Source organism: Eutrema salsugineum, unplaced genomic scaffold (genome assembly GCF_000478725.1).
Source record: "Eutrema salsugineum unplaced genomic scaffold, Eutsalg1_0 scaffold_15, whole genome shotgun sequence".
NCBI classification, from domain to species: Eukaryota; Viridiplantae; Streptophyta; class Magnoliopsida; order Brassicales; family Brassicaceae; genus Eutrema; species Eutrema salsugineum.
Window position 1 is genome coordinate 4,786,670 of NW_006256867.1, and position 6,780 is coordinate 4,793,449.

A 6,780-nucleotide genomic window follows, 5' to 3' on the forward strand; every position below is an offset into this window, starting at 1 on the left:
ATTCTGACGGTACGGCCCCGTCTACCTCGGCGACCGGATCAGCCATCCCGGAGTCCTCGGGAACACAACGGACGGTTTCCCAACCGGTCGTTGTTTCGCAGCCGGCACCGCCTCCACCACCACCAGCCGAACCAGCGGCTCCCGCGCAGGCCGATCCTGAGGCTGATCTGATCCCGCCTGTACCGTATGCCCAGTTTACGGTACAAGAACTTCTGGCGCAACCCGGTCGTGAGACCATGAACAAACTCGACCCGGATCGAGCCCCGGGCACCTTTTGGTACGTAATTTTTCCTACAATATTTTTAAACTATTTAATATTTATTCTTATATATTTGATATTAATTTACTTTTTCTCTTTCCATTTGACTAGGTTTACGACCGACAATGCAGTCGGTCGTAACGTTGCGGATATCATCAAGGGGTTTTTCGTACAACCTCATACCAGCTGGAAGAAGATGGATCGGGCCACACTTGACACTTGGTTCAAGTGTTTTGCGGTAAGTAATTTACCATTTTGTTTAATTTTAATTTTAAATTTTAATTTTTTACAATAATTACTAACTTCTTTTTTTTTCCTAGCAAAACTGGCATTGGGAAACATCCGCACACGGACGTGTGGAGATGTCCTTCAAGGAGAAGGTCAAATTCCGCCTCAACAACACCGTTTCCGACTGGAAACGGAAGTGGGAGGTTGACGGCGACAAAGCCAAGCCGGCGCCTATGGCCAATACCGTCTGCCGGGGCCTTGTCCAGTACTGGTTGGATCCAACCAACCAGACTACGGCCGCCAAGTGTTCTGGATCTAGGTAAGTCGTAGTTAATTCCAATAATATTTACATTATTTTTTTCTTATAATAGATTCTAATGAAAATATTTTTCAGGAACGCTACTGACGATGCTGGAAATCGGAAGAACGTCCCGCACACTTTCGGCCAGATTCCTTTTGCCGGAAGACGGCTTATGATGGTAAGTAAATTAAAATTATTATTTTTTTTGTTTTCAAATAATTAACTCTTATTTCTCGATACTAATTATTTTTTTCATTTTGATTTTGTAGGTCGAAGATAACGGAGGAGAACTTCCTCCGATGACGAAGGTTTTCGCCGAGACGCATAAGAAGCGTAACGGCAAATTCACGGATCCTCGGGCGGAGGAGATCTACAACGCCGCCTGTGCGGCGATCGAGTAGCGACAGACGCAGCTGACTCAGCAGGCGCGTCAAACGTCTCCCGGAGGTAGCTCGGTCCAATCGACCCCGGCGCTGACGGTGGCGGAGATGGACCAGATCTTCGAAGAGGTAAATTTAATTACTATATTTAATTAATGTAACTTTAGTTTTAAATTAACTTTCTAACCATAATGTTTTTAAATATTTGTAGGTTGCCCCAAAGAAAAAGGGGCGGGTATTAGGGATGGGGTCCATCCGTGATACCCCGAGAGCTACGGCGACTGGTCACGTCCGGGACCCGGATCCGGTTATCTGCCAGGAGATCGATCAGATGCGGAACCGGTACGAGACGAGGATCGACCAGCTCTACGGTCTCTTCGAGATCATGGGAGCCGACAACCCGGTACTCATGGCGCAGTTGGACAAGCTGCGGGCTGATGGGGTTGTCGGATCGTCTGCCGCCGGGTCATCCACTAGGACGCAACCGCCGGTGCAGACGGACGAGGAGATGTTCCGATCTCTGGGGGTTGAGCCTCCTAGAGCCGGAGATCAGGCGCCGGCGGAAGCATCAAACCAAAGACCCGGCACGGAACACGTCCAGGACGATGGGGAGGAGGCCGGTGACGGGATCGACGGGATCGACGGGATCGACGATTTAGATTTAGATTTAGATCTGTAGGGTTTTTATGTAAATTACAATTAATTTTAATTTTATATTTTAATAAATTTTAAATTGTAAATTATTTTTTTTTAATTTAAATTTTAATTCGAATTAATTTTTTTTTTAATTTTCAATTATATTAAACGTCGTATAATCGTCGTAATAGCTTCATTAAAACCGTCGTTCATTCGTCGTAACTTTTACGACGAATTTACGACTAAAAGTACGACGACAAATACGACGATTATACGTCCGAGCTTTACGACGATTTTACGACGAAATGATTAAATAGTTTACGATTGATTTACGACGATTTATGCGTCGTACATTTTACGACGATCTTACGTCGACCATTAACGACCACTTAACGACGGTCCAGGCGAAGACCAAGTCGACGCAATTCGATGTTAACTCGTTGTAAACTGTACGACGCATTTACGACGATTTTGTTTCCCTCGACGTTACGACGAAACGAAACCGTCGTATATTATACGACGATTTTACGACGATTTGTCTATTACGACGATGACTTTACGACGATTTCGAATTCGTCGGTAGTTCGTCGTAATGGCCCAGTTACGACGAAATAACGACCATTTCGGCCGTTGTAAAATGATGTTTTTCTTGTAGTGTTATTCCACTAATTAATGTGATTAGTTGATAAAATCATTGTGCCTCCCCAACTAGGTATATCTTAATAGTATTAAGATCTTAGGATTGCCGAACCATGAATTGAAATTGAAAATACGAACAGCTATTATATTGCTTTGGAATGTTGATTCTAGAAATGGTTTATGAAATAGAACAAGAGTCTTGGTAACACAATTGGTCAAACATGTTATTCAAACTAGCCATATAACTGGTGAGTATATTAGTCAAAAGGTCTTGATTCCACAAATGTTTGTTTCCCCCACCGAGACAAGATTTCCTTTTAGAATGAACCGTAGACAATTCCCTGTAGCCATTTATTCAATTTCAGACAGTAATTGGGTTAGTCCGGTTCATGTAGTTCATAAGAAAGGTGGCATCACTGTGATCAAAAATGATAGGAATGAATTGATACCAACTAGAACTGTTACTGCGCATCGAATGTGCATAGATTACAGGAAATTGAATGCTGCAACTCGTAAGGATCATTTCCCTTTGCCATTTATTGATCACATTCTTGAAAGATTGGGTAACCATCATTACTGCTGCTTTTTAGATGGCTATTCAGGTTTCTTTCAGATCACAATCCACCCAGACGACCAGGAGAAGACGACTTTCACATGTCCTTATGGCACTTTTGCGTACCGCAAAATTTCATTTGGCTTGTGCAATGCCCCGGCGACTTTCTAACTCTGCATGATGTCGATTTTTACTGATCTGATTGCAGACATAATGGAAGTTTTCATGGATGATTTATCTGTCTATGGAAGCTTCTTTTCTGTCTGTTTTGTCTAACTTGTGCAGAGTCTTTCAGCGGTGTGAGGAGAAACATCTGGTGCTCAACTGGGTTTAGTTTTCCCTACAAATGGTGTTGGTATGGAGAGCATGAAAAATTTCTTTGCCAACAGAATGTTGTCTGTAATAAAACGCCTAGCCATGAATGCCGATTGTGTATCTGATATCAGATTAGGTAATGTCTTCTTTAGTCCACTACAAGAAAAACACCATTTTACAACGGCCAAAATGGTCGTTATTTCGTCGTAATAGGACTATTACGACGGACTACCGACGATTTCAAAATCGTCGTAAACTCATCGTCGTAATAGACAAATCGTCGTAAAATCGTCATATAATATACGACGGTTTCGTTTCGTCTTAACATCGAGGGAAACAGATCGTCGTAAATGCGTCATACAGTTTACGACGATTTTACATCGAAATGCGTCGATTTGGTCTTCGCCTGGACCGTCGTTAAGTCGTCGTTAAACATCGACGTAAGATCGTCGCATGCCATCTCATTGATGCAGCTGTCCTTTCAGATTGATAAAGCCGTTTTAACCTATCAGTTATAGGGAGATACAACATACGTTGGTACGGTATCTTTTTACGCCCACCAGTTTGCGGTCTGTATCTTGGTTTTTGGCAAAATCGACATTCCTCCAGCTGATCATCATCTTTCCAAAAAATCATACAATTGTCAACACATACATCTATCATCTCAGAAGGTAGACCAAGACTAAAAATCAACTTTTGTATTTCATAGTATGTTCCCGCTGCCAAGTTATCCTCCTGTAGATACTCTTTCAGAAGATCAGCCCAATCATCCATGCAAACCTCAGCCAGGTTATGATCTGTTTTATTGACATCATCCTAGCTGCCAACGATAATTTAGACAGGCATTCTCTACATCCTTCGTAGATTGGCTGATTAGCATTGTCTAACAAATCATAAAATCGTTTGGCATCTACATTAGGTTTCTCAACAGCATTACCAGTATGCGTTTCATGAAATGCATCAGTCACCATCTCATGCATCCTATCATGATCTACACTTTGATCAGATTGATACTGATTAGGCTGATGACCATAATTCGATTCATCAAAATCAACATGACTTTGATAATTACTACTACCACCAGCATTCCCATGAGTATTACTGCCATATCCTTCTCCATGTAGATACCAAACAAAATATTGCGGCATAAACCCTCTATTTAATAAATGCGTCCACACGGTTTTGGTTAGTGTATACCTCGTATTCTTGCATTTCAAACAAGGACAAAACATCTTTCCGCTATCTTTTGTTCTCTCCATATTTGTAGCCTGATACATAAATATTTCTAACCCGTTCTTGAACTCTTCTGTCAACGCCCCATCTGAATCTTTACGCATATACATCCAGTTTCTTAGCTCGTATATAGACATATCTTGAAATAAAGTCAAAATACTATCTCTTTTTATTGATTAGACAATAAATGAGAGCTAGTCTCTTGTGTCAAGTCTAGCCACGTGAATGGAGTAAATTAACCTTTTAATATTATAACTTCTTTTTTTCAAAATAAATAACTCCTAATTCGGGTTTCCAGCAATGGACAACCCAATATATAAGGATTTACAACACTATACTAAAATTTAAGAGACTTACAATGGGTCTCCAGGATGATGATGCTCTTATGTTTGAATGATGATGTGTTGTGATTGAAAAAAGGAATGAAGATCTATTTATAGGAAAATTTCGGACTTTACGACGCTTTTACGACGACTTTTTACGACGATTTTACATTCAACAATAATATTACGACGCTTTTACGACGATTATGCGATAAAATATTTCTTCTACATTATTTAGGTAAACATGTTTTAAATATTCTTCACCTAACTTATTTGTCGACGTAAAAGCGTCGTATCTTTTACATCGAAATCCAGTCGTCGTATATTCGTCGTAATTGTACATCGAATTTACGACGATTTTGCATTCAATATCAAATCTCTCGTTATCGATGTATATTTCTCGTAATTCGTCGTAAATTGTACGTCGAAGTTACGACAATGTTTCTATACGACGATTTTAACACGGTTTTTTTTTTTACGTAAACTCGTCGTAAAATCGTTGTAAGTTTGCGACGACTTTAAAACCGTTGTAATGGACCGTTGGAAAACGACTGTTTTCTTGTAGTGGTCTTTTGCACATGAGCTTTGATATAATTTTATAGCTCATGATAACACCGTATTTGACCACTTTTATGTTCTTAATACTATGTCTTTGATTTCGTTTATTATGTCTGAGTAGTTTTATTGTTGGGATTAAGGGATTTTCGATGGGGATTTATATGTTCGATGAGGATTCCATGAGCTTTTGAGCCGAATCTTAGAACTTTTTCTTCTGAATTCGTTTTTACTGCATGAGAGTAGCGTCATGAACTACAATCTGATCCAGATGTTTTGTGACGCGAAAGTGTTCATCAGGTATCAGATCTAGTTTGGGAGAGCAAAACAAACATAGGAGTGGAAACCTACCTATGGGCGATTTGTGAATTAGGACGAGTCTTAAACATAATGCATCTCTTCTCTTCCAGGGCCAGAGTGGAAACCTACTGGTCAGGGTTGAGAGAGATAGTTGTCTATGATCACGACAGTGGCGTATTCATACGTCCGTGACTCTAGTTCGAAAAGTTTAAGCTAAGATCTTACAAAATTTCCTCTCTAGAAATATTTTGAATCGTTCGTACCCCTGAGAAAACTTCCCTGAACCCCAACGCCTTTTCTCCATTGATTTACACCGATTTTCTTTAAGCTTTAGTTCAATATTGTCTTTCCTTTTTAGTTCATTTTATTTTAGCATTAGAATATCCGTTTTTTATTTTTAGTCATTTTCATTAAGTTTAGTTATTACGTCATTTAATTTCCGTATTCTCTTTTAATATTTCGTTTTTAAATTTTAAAGACACTACCAAACCTCCACTAAACTGTTTTTGTTCTAGACTTCCTTACTTTAACTTATTTCAAAGGCTTTTTGCAGCAAAAGATCCTCCTTCCCTGTGGATTCGATCCCTAAGTACTACAATTGATCAACTGTGCACTTGCGGCTATTGATTTCAATTAGGGTAAAACTTGACAACCCTCAACACCGACACACCGCTCAACTGGGAGAAATACCATTTCATGGTGAGAGATGGGATCGTGCTGGGACATAAAATCTCAGAGAAAGGGATCGAAGTAGACAGGACAAAGATCGAGGTGATGATGAGTCTGCAGCCACCAACTTCAGTCAAAAGGATCCACAGTTTTCAGGGTCATGCTGGGTTTTACAGACGCTTCATCAAAGATTTCTCGAAGATTGCTAAACCTCTGACGCAGCTGCTGTGCAAGGATGTGAAATTTGATTTCGATGATGCATGTTTGGAGGCTTTCCATACGAGAAAATGAGCTTTGGTTAGCGCTCCTACTGTCCAGCCACCTGATTGGGAACTGCCTTTTGAGTTCATGACTGATGCTAGTAATTATGCAGTGGGAGCAGATTTGGG